The sequence below is a fragment of the Chelonia mydas genome, chromosome 7 (genome assembly GCF_015237465.2).
Source record: "Chelonia mydas isolate rCheMyd1 chromosome 7, rCheMyd1.pri.v2, whole genome shotgun sequence".
Lineage (NCBI taxonomy): Eukaryota > Metazoa > Chordata > Testudines > Cheloniidae > Chelonia > Chelonia mydas.
Genome location: NC_057853.1, coordinates 83292146 through 83305557, shown reverse-complemented (window position 1 = coordinate 83305557; position 13412 = coordinate 83292146). Strand labels below are relative to the sequence as shown.

Below are 13412 nucleotides of genomic sequence, written 5' to 3'. Positions count from 1 at the left end.
CCTTAATATCACAGTAAATGGTTGGAAGGGAGAGTAGCAGCTTTCTGGCATCTCTGCCCACTAATGCTTTTTTTATTTGCACTGTTGTCAATGTAGCAGTGATTGACGCCACTACATTCTGTAGTAAGTACAGTGACACAATGTAGGGTAGTACATTTATGCTAGTTCCTCTTCAGGCCCAAACTCCTCACACTTGCATGCATAATCCCCTGATGAACAGCCACCTCTGGGGTGAAGGAAATTTTGGCCAGTGACTTGGGACAAACCCATACTCTTAAAGAATTGCTTTAGACTTTTAACTTTCATTCCCACAGTCCACATAGAACTTGGGTGCTGAGGGACCTCCGGTGAAAAGATGACTGTCATACTGATCTGACATGACAAGTGATCAAGGTAAGTTTGATGGGACAGAGAAATACTGTGAGCTAGTAAAAGTATTTGAGGGGGATCTTGAATAAGGCTACAATTTAGTTGCGGAAGTAACGAAATCCATGACTTCCAGTGACCTCCGTGACTTCAGCCTGCGGTGGTTGACAGCTGGAGGGTCACCTCCTCTAGTGGGGTGCCTCTGGCAGCCCCTGGAGCTCCAAGAGGCTGTGGGTGGCTGTGGAGGAGTTTCCAGCTGCTGCGGAACCTCCAGCTCCCAGCTGCCGTGGGTGGTGGAGGAACCCCTGAGCCCCAGCCTGCAGCGGGGAACCCCCCAGCCCCTGGTGGGGGAATCCCCCCAGCAGCAGAGGTACCCCCCCAGCTGCTGCAGGCAGCTCGTATCCCCAGTGCAGCTGCTCTACTTCAGGCAGTGTGGGGATTCGCAGATCCCTATTTTGTCAGGTATATTTTTAGTAAGTCACGGACAAGTCACAGCTTCTGTGAATTTTTCTTTTTTGCTCATGACCTGCCCGTGAATTTTACTAAAAATATCCATGACACAATCTTAACCTTAATCATGAACTCAGGAATGGTTTAGAGGTCTGCAGGTGTTGGTGGAGGAACTTGCCATCCCTCTAACTCAGAACAGCTTCTGAAAGAGGACTCCAGTTCTTAAAACTAGGGCTTAATGACCTTTGGTAAACAAACAAATCTGGCAACAATGTAAAATACAATTCACTTTCTGCCTGTTCACTCTTTGAATAACCTTTGCCTACATTTTACCCAAACAAAGAAAATGGCATGAATAGGCACATGTTTGATTTTATGTACAATACTTATGATTCCTTTATTGGTTTTCAAGGATGCCTCCTATTTATAAAACAGTGCCTACTAGTCCAAGTACCAGTTAAGCCTTGAAGCCGTTGTTTAACTCATATATGAACAATATATATACACCAGGAAGAACAAAACAGTTCTGTGTAGAATAAGGGTAGAAAATAAAGTGTATGACTGTTTTATAAGAGTTCTTGAACTTTACAATACCAGGACTGCCCTGGGATTTCTCTCCCATTTAGCTCTATGGAAAGTACAGAGTGATTGCAACTCTGTGATACCTGTTCATGACTTCTGGTTGAGAACCACCATTGTAAAGTATAGAGCTAGGGTTGCTAGTGGTTTGGGACTCTACCCAGATACATGACTTGGAATACTATTTTTATACTTTGGGATGAATAATAAATAATCACTTCTCTGGTCATTGTCAGCTGCAGAAGATGAAGGGAAGGGTCCTTTGTGCTGCTGCCCCTTTTCGTTCTTTGCAACGTGTTTGGGATAGGATCCGTTCCCCATCGTATGAGAGGAGGGGAATTGCTAACGTCGAATGAGCTGCTTTTCCCTGTGTAAAACAAACAATCTTCTGCATCCTTAACTTTCTGAGAGTAGCTAAGTGGTATGAAGCCCAGGTGGCTGCATGATTGGCACTGCATTTCCCATGTTTCTGAGCCTGACCCATAGCTCTGCCTCTGTGCTGCTCTGCCAACGCAGGATGCTGACCCCCAGGCTGACAAGGCAACGGAATCATGCTGTAGGAGAGGAGGGATTAAGTAGCAGAAATGCATGAGCAATGTGAGAGAGAAACAGTAGAGATGGAAAGGGAAGAAGAAAAATGATTTTTCAAAAAAAATACTTTGCACTAAAGAGAAAAATATATAAATACTCTCCTCTTATTTTCCCCTTTAAACAATTGCAGTGGTTGCCATAGAGATGGCGGCGCTGGGGCAGCTTTTATAGTGGGGGTGCTGAAAGCCACTGAACAAAATTGTAAAGCACTCAATTGCTATTACTTTGAAAGGGGTGCTGTCGTGCCCCCAGCTCCAGCACCCCAGGCACAGGGATGATAAGCATGAGATGGGCAGCGAGAGCACAAATGGGAGGAGTGGTGTCCTGAGATGATCTGACTTAAGACATGGTCCATGCTTTAGAAGAGTTTGAGAACTCCCTCATAGATCAAAAGTTATGTCACTCAGTGTGAGGTACTTACTACTGAGGTGCTAAAATTCACTGGTAGCCTGGACTCTGAGCTCAGAATAAGCAGGATTAAACATCATTGTTCTCACCTTTATTTGAAGACCAGAGATAGCTTTACTGGATAGATTTGCAATTATATTCCTGCACAAGAAACACACTCAAGTTGCCTGTGCAGCCGTATGACAAACATTTGTTTTACCAGTTCATTTCCAGTGTAATTCATCCTGAAATCAAGACAGCTAGTCACAGATGGCACAGCAATTTGCATTTCAGCTACCGGATTTCAATAGCTATGATTATACACCAAGAAGTAAATATATATTTGTATATACTTTGATTTGAGTTGTTTTGGTAACTGAAAGAAGTACTAGGGTTTGGCACAGCTTGTCATCTCTTCCACGTACTAGTAGGGAATTTCCTTTTTCCCTTGCCAAAAATGCTGTGTAACTTTTCAGATGGCTGCAGTAGACTACCATGAACAAGACAGCCCTTGTGTCCTTAACTTTGCAAATATTCAAAGGGGGCTCCAGCCCTTATCTCTAGAACTAAAGCCTGGACAGAGCTCTGCAGTTTCCTCAGTGACAGCCACACTCTTCTACAATCATGTCCTCATGGTGGCCTATTGTAACCCATCCCTCTTCATAATAGAGCATGCTAAGTGGACTCATTCTCAGTGGACTGCAGCAGGAGGCAGGGACATGATCAGGGTGATAATACTTCAGCAAACCCTGGAGAGAAAAAAAGAACCAAATGTCACATGAAAGGTGGTGGTGTTTGGGGATTTTTTTTCCTTTTGGGGAGAAGAAAAGGAACAAAATGCCCTGACTCCAGCTGCTTGGTATCAAGTAATAAGAAAAGGGGGGCCAGGTGGGGGAGGGGTGAGCAGTTATCCAAGGGGTGGGCAGCAGAATACCTGACTAATTTTTGGAGAACTTGAAATTCAGCCACGAAGGTGCCAAAGCAGCAGATGATAGTGTCATTTGACAGGCTCTCTGAGAGAAAGGAACAAAGCTGCAGAAGTGCTATTAAGTCCACCACTACCAGACCTCACAATCAAGTCAACGTTACCTATTGCCAATAGTATCAAGCTGGTAAGAGGTGTAATAAAGTCCTCATGGACACCTTGCCCATATTCATGGTTAGAAGTAGTTCAAGCATCACTATCAGTACAGTCTCTTGCTGTGCTCCAGGACAGACAGCAGACTGAAAGAGATGAGAGAAATCTGCGAAATCAGAGTATAGCTATGAGTGGGACCTTTACCACATTCTCAGTATCATTCTCTAAAATGGGAGGCTTTCGGCAGAAGGATAATCTCCAAATTTGTTCATGTCCAAATATTAGTGCTTGAGTCAGGATATAACTACTATTTGTTTAAAAGCATTGCTGGCAGTTTGACCTGTCTAAAGAAACAAACAATGCTGATCAATAATGGGTCCAGAACCTCTTCACTTGGATTTACAAGCCATAAAGAGGATGGGGGTAGGTAGGCTCTGAGATGTTTGATTGCAACTAGAATTGCAATTGGTTCATGCTAGAATTGCACTTCATGATATTTGTGATAACATTCTGCACTGACAAAGCAGCTTTCATTTAAAGATCTCAAAGAATTTTACAAATGTATTTTCATTTTACAGATGGGGAATCTGAGGCATAGAGCAATGAACTGACCTGTCAAGCATCACAAAGCAAGTGTGTCGCAGACAGGAAAAATAGAACCCAATTTTCCAGAGTCCCAGTCTTCTCTATCTACTAGTCAACACTGCCTCCCTGTTAAACTTTTGTAGATTTTAACTACATTATTTTTTTTTTGCAAAATATACTGTTTGAAAAATTATATTTGCACGTTCTAAAGTTTCCTAGAACAAACTGCAGTGTGTTTTCACACCCATCCTTCCCACAAAAATTAATCATGAAGGCTTTTCCAAATATAGCATTTGAATGCTTACTATTCAATCATCACTTTTATGTTCCCTAACAAACAATGCAGTAGTCATGAATTATCAGATGAATTGCCATGTCACTATTTGTTGTTCATGCTTTTTCTTGAAGCATTATTAGACTGAACACAAATACTGAAAGACTGGGTACTATTTGTATACAAGGTAATACAAATAGGTTCAGTCAAATACCTATTCCAGAAATAACCAGTATCGTTTTGAATAGAAAAGGATGTATGAATACTGAAAATGCAATGAAAAAAACTTTGAAATCAATAAAATCGTGTTGTAAGTAATTATACTTAATAATATACCACAGCATTCATTATTTTTGCTAAAAAGCTGTATTTAATTTTCTTCAACTGGGATATATCCAAGAGCTGCAGTTGGCACGTGGGCTGAAATAGATCAGCTGTTAACTAGAGTTGGTCAGAAAAATTCTGAAACTATTTTTTTTTATTGGAATTTGCCAATTCTCTGAACTGGTTGATTCTGACAAAATCCTGCCTGATTTCCTGCCAGCTCTCCCACCTGGCTCCTTGGCAGCTCATAGATAGCCAGAACTCCCAAGGCTTCCAACCTTCCAGCTCCAATTCATCCTGCCATGAGTGCTATTGAGAACCCAGAGTTTCCTGGTCTTCCACATTCTTTGGGTCCCTTGGGTTCCCAGCAACCCACCAGACTGACTGCCTTGGACCTGGGGATCCTGGAAGCCCTGGCATCTGCAGGCTGAAACTGACATAATTCCTGTCAGTTTTACTACTGCCTACCACTGAATAGCAATGATAAAACTGACCAGACTCTGTTAACATGACAAAATACTGAAAAATATTTCCAAAACCTCACCCTTGTGGAATTAAAATTTGATTTCCCACCCAGCTTTACTCTTAACCTGCATAGTACCTGACTTTTCAGATCTAACTGTATAAGAAAGTTCCTATGTATTTAAGTCAGGACATTGTCATGTAGCTGGTGTTTTAAACTAATTTTCATTTTTCCTTTCTTCATTATTTGTAATATGCTCTCAAGAACCTGAAAATAGTTTTCTTTCTAGCGGTTTATTTGCACAACAATAATTGCCAGTCTTTCACACTTTCATAGTGGTATCAGAGTTTGTGTTCAGTGTAGACTGCAACCATTAGAGGGCAGGATACTCATATACACTTGAACATTCCATCCAGTTGTTAAAACAAAGCTCACAGAACAGTTGTCTTTTTTTTTAAAAAATGTATCCCCACCGAAAATATAAATTAATGTAGCCTGTAAAGATGTTTCAGAATGTTAAAGGTGAACTGCAAATAAAATATGAAAATTCCGTCCATTTCATCAATTGCTGCTGAATACCCATTTAGTCAGCCTAAAAAGGAATTCTGCACGTTATTATTTATCATCATCCCCTGGAGTTCTAAAATAATAATAACTTAGAAAAATGCAAAATGCCACATTTGAAGTACCATGATGGCTGTAAAATCACCAGCACAGTGAATGCTAGGATATTACATTGGAGTGGGAGCCAACAATACAGGTGGGATGGACAACACAGAACGTGAAGGGAAAGAAAATGGTGAGGTTTTAGGTAATAATGTATTTCTTAGCTGGCTAATTGGGGCTTTCAGTAAGGACTGGTAAAGTAGTTGGAATTTTAATATTTTATTTGCAATCCATCTTTAAATTTGGCTTTAAAAAAAATATAGCTCTTCAGAACATCTTCAGAAAAGCCTGACAAATGTCTCATTTGGCTGCCTAAACTTTGTGTTCTCTGCGATTTTAACTTTGGGAGATAAAACAAAGAATTCGGACAGCATCCCAGGGTAAAATTCTGACCCTAGTGAAATCAATGACAAAATTCCCACTGACATCGGGGTGAAATCTCTCTCTTGCCCCCCCCCCCCGCAAGTCCCTATTCTTAGATCTTGTGCACAAGAGGAAGACAGAACTGGGAGTCAGGAGGTCTGGGTTTATTCCCAGCTCTTCTACAGGTTACTGCTAAACCTTGGACAACTCAATTAATCACTCTCTGTGTCTCAGTTTCCTTATCTAGAGGTGTTTTGAAGCTAAATTGTTTTCAGTGCTTGGAGGTCTGGGTTTATTCCCAGCTCTTCTACAGGTTACTGCTAAACCTTGGACAACTCAATTAATCACTCTCTGTGTCTCAGTTTCCTTATCTAGAGGTGTTTTGAAGCTAAATTGTTTTCAGTGCTTTGAGATCCTGAAATGGGAGATGCTGTAGAAGAAATGCAAAGTATTATGATTTATATCCATCCTAGAAAAAGTTACATTTTTCCAAGGCTTTCATCAATTATTATCCACTAGTATGTTGGAGCAGTTCTGTTAAGCTTAAAAAGTAAGGGACTATAAAAGAGCATTAAAGTACTCTTAAATTTCATTTTGCAGCATAGGGACTGATTTTCAGCCTAAGAGGCCTAACTGCAGTGATTTTCAAACAGTGGTCTGCAGGGAATTGCTGGTGGTCCACAAAGAACCAGCTGGTTTCTCCCTTCTTGTTTCTAGCTACTAAAATGCACTAAAACAAGCTAAAAATGAATCAGATACTTTGTTGTTGGTGGGTTTTTTTTTTTGCATGTAAACAATTGATGTAGTTGCCAAAGGAATGCTGTGGAGACTATGGAGAGAGAGAGAGGAAGGTGTCCACAAGGCACTCTCTTTATTAAGCTGTTGTCCATACTACGAAAACTTTGAGAACTCCTGCCCTACTAAGTGTTGTTAAAATATTAAGTAGAAAGGAGCAGTGGAACAGCAATTTAACATCTGTGTTTTGGAAATGCTCCCTAACAATACTGAATGCTGGGAGGGTGGGGGATAGGGAGTAATTCTGGTTTCCAATAAAAGTAATGATAAGTTTGCAATAAAAAGGTTCTAACACGGAGAAAACAATACGTTTTATCAATTTGCAAAGATCAAAGTTTTCTCTCTGAGATCAGTTCTCTTCATGAAAATGATTTTTATTGCAATATATATATATTAGACAGCATAGCAAAACCCTTCACAGATACATTTGTAAGTTAAACAGAAGAGATAAGTTTTTAAGGTGATTTAACCAACTCTCAAAAGATGTAGCAATAAGATTCATAAATATTAAGGGCAGAAGGAACCATTATGATCACCACATCTGACTTTCTATGGCTGGCAAGTTTTCTTCCATTTTCTTTCTAAGGTATGTATTTCTAGAGCACCAATACCAATGCATATATGTGTAATGCCTCTGTGCCTTCCTGGAGCTCCTTTAACATATATACATAGTGTGGGTGCTCTAGAAATACATAACTTAGAAAGAAAATACAGGGCCTAACCTAAATCCTGCTATCCAGTCAATCAGTCACCGGTTAAGACAGAGCCATGGATTATTTCTAATATTTTCAACTTTTTTGTATATTATATTATCATAGAACCTCGGAGCCCCCAATCATAGACCAGGCCCACATTGTGCTACATTTGTATTTCATACTTCATACTATATTACACATTACAGGGAGTCATTTATATTTGTTTCAGAGTAGCAGCCGTGTTAGTCTGTGTTCGCAAAAAGAAAAGGAGTACTTGTGGCACCTTAGAGACTAACCAATTTATTTGAGCATAAGCTTTCGTGAACTACAGCTATATACCAGTAATTATACAAGCTGTGGTTTGTGTGGTTAGTGAGCATTCCATTTGTAGAGATACATACAATATAAATAATATGGCTAGATTTGTTTTGCTGAACATACTACAATGTAGTAATCTTATAATTTGCATTTGTTACATCTTGTTCTTATGATTCAGTATTGTTACACTCTCTGAATAATTATTTTTTTAGTGTGCAGAGAAGGGAGAGGGAGAGTAAGCTTTAATAAAATGAAAACCATCTATTATAAAGTTACCATATTTAACACACTTAAATCAATAAAGCTACAATGCTATTTTAAGATTCCTAGAGACAGCACAATCCATTCTGCTCTCATGATTTAAGATCTCATCAGAAACCTCAGTGACATTTAGAGCCTTTAATTTTCCAGTGTGTATTAGTTATGCTACATTTAGTAAACATTTTACCAGTTTCTTATTATTCCTGTTTTTAAGTAATACAAGCAGTTCTCCTATTACATCAAAACTGATGTTAAAATTATCATAATTTTTGTTTCAAATTCAGCCATTCAGAACTATGTCTGACTTAAACAAGATTGATCAGATTCCTGGGGGGAGGGGAAAATAAAATAAACAAGATCATGTATATTAGGAGAATCTATATCATCATCCCTTCCCCCCCCCCGCCCTTTAATTCAAACTTTTTACGACTTTTGTTCAAACAAAAGTTTGCAAAAGGGTTACATTTATTTTGTATAGTTTGTGGACCCAATTCTGTCCCTAGAATTTGCTTCAGAGATCTTGCACAGCTGTAGCTGAGGATTGAGTTTGGCCCTGCATGACTACAGTTTAGTGGATATGTATCCTTCGTAAATGTATTCTCACGTGCTCCAACACATATCTGCTTTATAATATACTGTATGATCAGTTTGTTTCTTCATCTTCCTACTTTTTTATTATTAAAAGCATTTATTACATGCTGCACTGATTAATTATTTCATTCTTCTCTATAACCACACTATGTTAATCTAAGATGATGTAACAGGTACGACTCACATAGCACTGCCACTGTTCTATGATACTGAATTTTGTCTGCTGGTAAAGGATAGCACTAGAGAATGTTCAGCTCTCCCTAGTAGAGCTGGGCAAAACTAGGGGAAAAAATTTCCCTGTAACTTTTGTAAAAAGATCCATTTTTTTCCACATAATTTTGAAATTTCAAAATTCAAACTTTTGTCAAAATTCAAAAAACATCTGACAGCTCATATGTCCTCTGCTTTTCCTCCCTCCAAATTTCAAAATGCTGTCAAAGGTTTGAAATTGGAAACACGTAAGGTAGCTCTGCTCCCTAGGATTTTCTATAGAAAATTAGCCAGCTGAAAATTATTGGAAGATTGCGTAGGAAAATCCATTAATGACTTTCAACCTCCAGGATATCTCTCCAGCGAGGAAAGGATAGAAAAGCAGTGGAATTATTGTGCAAGTCTTGTTCCGGCAGGCTGTAAACTGCCCCATATTTCCATACACACACTTAAGTTTCTAGAGGGGGATATGAATGCTCCGTGGCTAAACATAATAAATTGATGGAGACAGGGCACACATATTGCACAAAGGTACAGTGGTGCTGGAACAATTTGTATAGCAGCATGCTGAGAACCATTGAAACTAACTGTAAACCCTGTATATGATGGAAACCACTTCAAGCCAGGGAGTGCAAAAGCAGCCCCAGAACCCCTAGTTCCAGCATCTATTAAGGAGTAAGCAAAACAGGTTAAGATTGAGGGATTGTATCCTGACGTGTTATCAATGGTGATTGCTTACAGAACTACAAGGGGTTAAAGCAGCAAGCAGTTTTTTAAGGCAGGGGTTCTCAACCTTTTTCTTTCTAAGCCTCCCCCGCCCCCAACATCCACGGCCCAGCTGTACCACGACAATGGTTTTTCTGTATCTAACAAGGAGTATATATAGAGGGTAGCAATCAGGGCAATTGCCTGGGGCCCTACACCAAAGGGGGCTCCTCAAATCTAGAGTTGCTCAGGCTTTGGCTCCAGCCCTGGGTGGTGGTGCTCGGTGCCCCAGACTGCAGTCCTGTGTGGCGGGGCTTTAGCTTTCTGCCCTGGGCTCTAGCAAGTCTAATGCTGGCCGTGGTTGGCAGACCTGTACACGGCCCCACACGGGCCCCCTGACCACTGGTTGAGAACCACTGTTTTAAGAGAACTGATAGATTGTTTCTCTTCAAAACAAAGGCTAAAAGAAATAGGGGAAGATTGGGATGGGACCTATTCATGTTCATGATGGCCATTGAGGATGATGGTCTGGAGATAATCTAATCACTCCACGGTTGAAAGGAGAGTGGCAGGATGTGGACTGCAAATCTGTGACAGATGTCTGGCAGGGGCATGGATTCACATTCTCTGCCTCAGGGGGAAACAACCACAAAGGGCACCACAGCTGAAGGGATAAGGGCATGACAGTCAGGCTCTTTCCCAGACACTTTCCCCCTTGCAGAGTTTATTCAGCCAGCCCCAGGGATGTGGATTGGGAGGTTTTGAGCTGCCTGGCAGGGAGATTTGACAATCTATGAGGACCACCAGACATCACAGAAGCAAGCATAAAGAACAGGAGTACTTGTGGCACCTTAGAGACTAACAAATTTATTAGAGCATAAGCTTTCATGGGCTACAGCCCACTTCATTGGATATATAGAATGGAACATATAGTGTCAGCAATGCCCCTCTGCCATGTACATTGGCCAAACCGGACAGTCTCCACGCAAAAGAATAAATGGACACAAATCTGACATCAGGAATCATAACATTCAAAAACTGGTAGGAGAACACTTCAACCTCTCTGGCCACTTAAAAGATTTAAGAGTGGCAATTTTGCAACAGAAAAGCTTCAAAAACAGACTCCAAGGAGAAACTACTGAGCTTGAATTAATATGCAAACTAGATACCATTAACTTGGGTCTGAATAGAGACTGGGAGTGGCTGGGTCATTACACATATTGAATCTATTTCCCCATGTTAAGTATCCTCACACCTTCTTGTTAACTGTCTGCATGGGCCATCTTGATTATCACTACAAAAGTTTTTTTCTCCTGCTGATAATAGCTCATCTTAATTAATTAGCCTCTTACTCCACCTTTTTATGTTCTATGTGTATATATCTATATCTATATCTATCTTCTTACTATATGTTCCATTCTATGCATTTGATGAAGTGGGCTGTAGCCCACGAAAGCTTATGCTCAAATAAATTTGTTAGTCTCTGAAGTGCCACAGGTACTCCTGTTCTTTTTGGGGATACAGACTAACACGGCTGTTACTCTGAAACCTGTCAGAAGCAAGCATGGCACTGGAGAAAAGGAAAGAAAAGAGCATTGGAAAGCAAGGGCCTGATCCTGGGTGCCTCCATTTACTTTAATTGTCTTTAAATCAAGCCCTAAGTGCACCACACTCTGGAGACAGCAGAACACAGGACTGATTCATCTATGCATCTGTCCCCCAAATAACTGCTCAGACATACCCTGATTTGAAAAGCATTCAGTGAAAGGGTTCATGGTCCATGGAAATTCTCATCAGTAGCTATATGCAGTTGTTGTAGCCCTGTGGGTCCCAGGATATTAGAGAGACAAGGTGGGTGAGGTAATACCTTTTATTAGACCAAAACTTCTGCTGGTGAGTGAGACAAGTTTTCCAGCTACACAAAGCTCTTTTTTATGTCAGGGAAACGTGCTCAGTGTGTCGATCTTTCATTTAGCAGGTACACTCTGAGTACATTTCCCAGAAGAGCTCTGTGCAGCTGGAAAGCTTCTGTCCAATAAAAGATATTATCTCAATCATCAGTAGCTGTCACCCAAAAGCCTGCTGCTAATAACAGTAATATGAACTGGCAAAATATATACAAACACATCCTCAACGTAGTTAGAAAAGAATGTGGGAGCTGTATGCTTACAATACTACAGGTACACTTCCACATTCAATTTTATATCAAGGCGAATCTTACTTGAAATGAACATGTGTGTGGCCGAAATATGACAGAGATAATCTCCCTCTCTTTCTCCTTTCATTCCGATCCACTAATTGCTCCAATGCAAGGCGGGGAGGGAGAGGCCGTAGCTGTGTGACCAGGGAGCAGCACAGGGCCCTGGGGCGGACACTGGCTTCCAGGCACACACAGTGCAGAACGGTGCCCGGCACGCCGCCTCCTGGCTCTGCAGTCCACGTGGGCAGGCTGAACAGCGCCCAGCGCCGCAGGTGGCGTTGCTGGTGCCCGGAGGAGGAAGCCGTCCCTTTACTGTGCGGCCGCAGGCTGCGGCCCACGTCCGCCCGGCGCGGGAGCCCGGCGCAGGCTCACCGTGTAGGCTGGCGGAGCGGGCGCGGAGGGGCTCTGAGGAGGGCCCCGAGGCGCCTCCCGGGGCTGGGCGCTCGCCGGGCTGCCGCGGGGGCTGAAGGGCGGCGCTCTCCGGCCAGCCCCGCCAGGAGCAGCAGCCGAGGCGCCCAGAGCAGGCGGCCCCAGCGCCGGGCTGGCACCTGCCTGGCCCGTCCCCCGCTCCCTGTCACCTCCCCCCGCCGCCCAGGCTCCCAGGGGCTCCGCGCACAGGCCACTGGGGGCGGCTGCCGCCCCCGGGCCCTGCAGGCCTGGGCTCACTCCAGGAGACAGGCACTGCCGGGGCGGAGAGGAGAGCTTAGCTCGCCCTGGGTAATGTCCGAGCCTCTCCGCTGGGCTGCCCAGGCCCCTCCTCAGAGCACAGCCCCCCTGACACACACAGAGCCCTCCCCCTCCCCACACTCCTTCCCCAGCCGCCCTCCCCCAACCCTTGCACCTACCCGCTGCGTCCTGCCTTGTGGGGGGTCCTGCAAGTTTCTCCTCTGAAGGGCACCCCTGGCTACCGTTGCGGTGTCCAAAACGGAACAGTCTGAACAGACTGGGCCTGATTCTCCACTGCCTAGCACCTGTGCTCATCCTCAGCGACCGCCGTGCAAGTGGGGCTAGCATGAGTAGTAGCATTTTCCACATGGTGCTCCTTTTGCACCGCTGTACATGGCTAGGCAGAGTGCACCGCAGTAGAGCATCAGACTCAGTATTGACACATGTACAGACTCCAGCGAGGCTGGTCCCCTACTGTGTCCCTTTGGTTATGCCCGTGTGACCAAAGCATGGCATTGCACATGGATGTTCATATGGTAAAACCAGTACTATGGATTAATTGTGACACTTTACAAATGTCTCAGCCATTCTCTCACAAAAGCTGCAACACAGATGCAATCCTAGCATCTCAGCTGTGCAACTGCTCATAATTATTCCATACTATTGGATTTACGACATGAACATACATGTGCAATGCCATGCTTGGTCACATGGGCATAACCAAAGGGACACAGTAGGGGACCAGCCTTGCTGGAGTCTGTACATGTGTCAATACTGAGTCTGATGCTCAGTCACGTGGACATTAACCAGAAAGAACATGGCAGGCTGACCAGCCTCCCCAGATT

General features: G+C 42.8%; 1 protein-coding gene across 1 annotated transcript in view; it reads left to right on the top strand.

The window, feature by feature from the left end:
- Positions 1 to 8186, top strand: part of EIF4EBP2 (eukaryotic translation initiation factor 4E binding protein 2) — a 34257-nt gene extending 26071 nt beyond the window's left edge. The window contains exons 4-5 of the transcript XR_005226038.2: positions 315 to 393; positions 4030 to 8186. The gene's annotated coding sequence lies outside the window, so the exon portion shown is untranslated. The remainder of the gene's footprint in view (positions 1 to 314; positions 394 to 4029) is intronic.
- The last annotated feature ends 5226 nt before the right edge of the window (positions 8187 to 13412 follow it).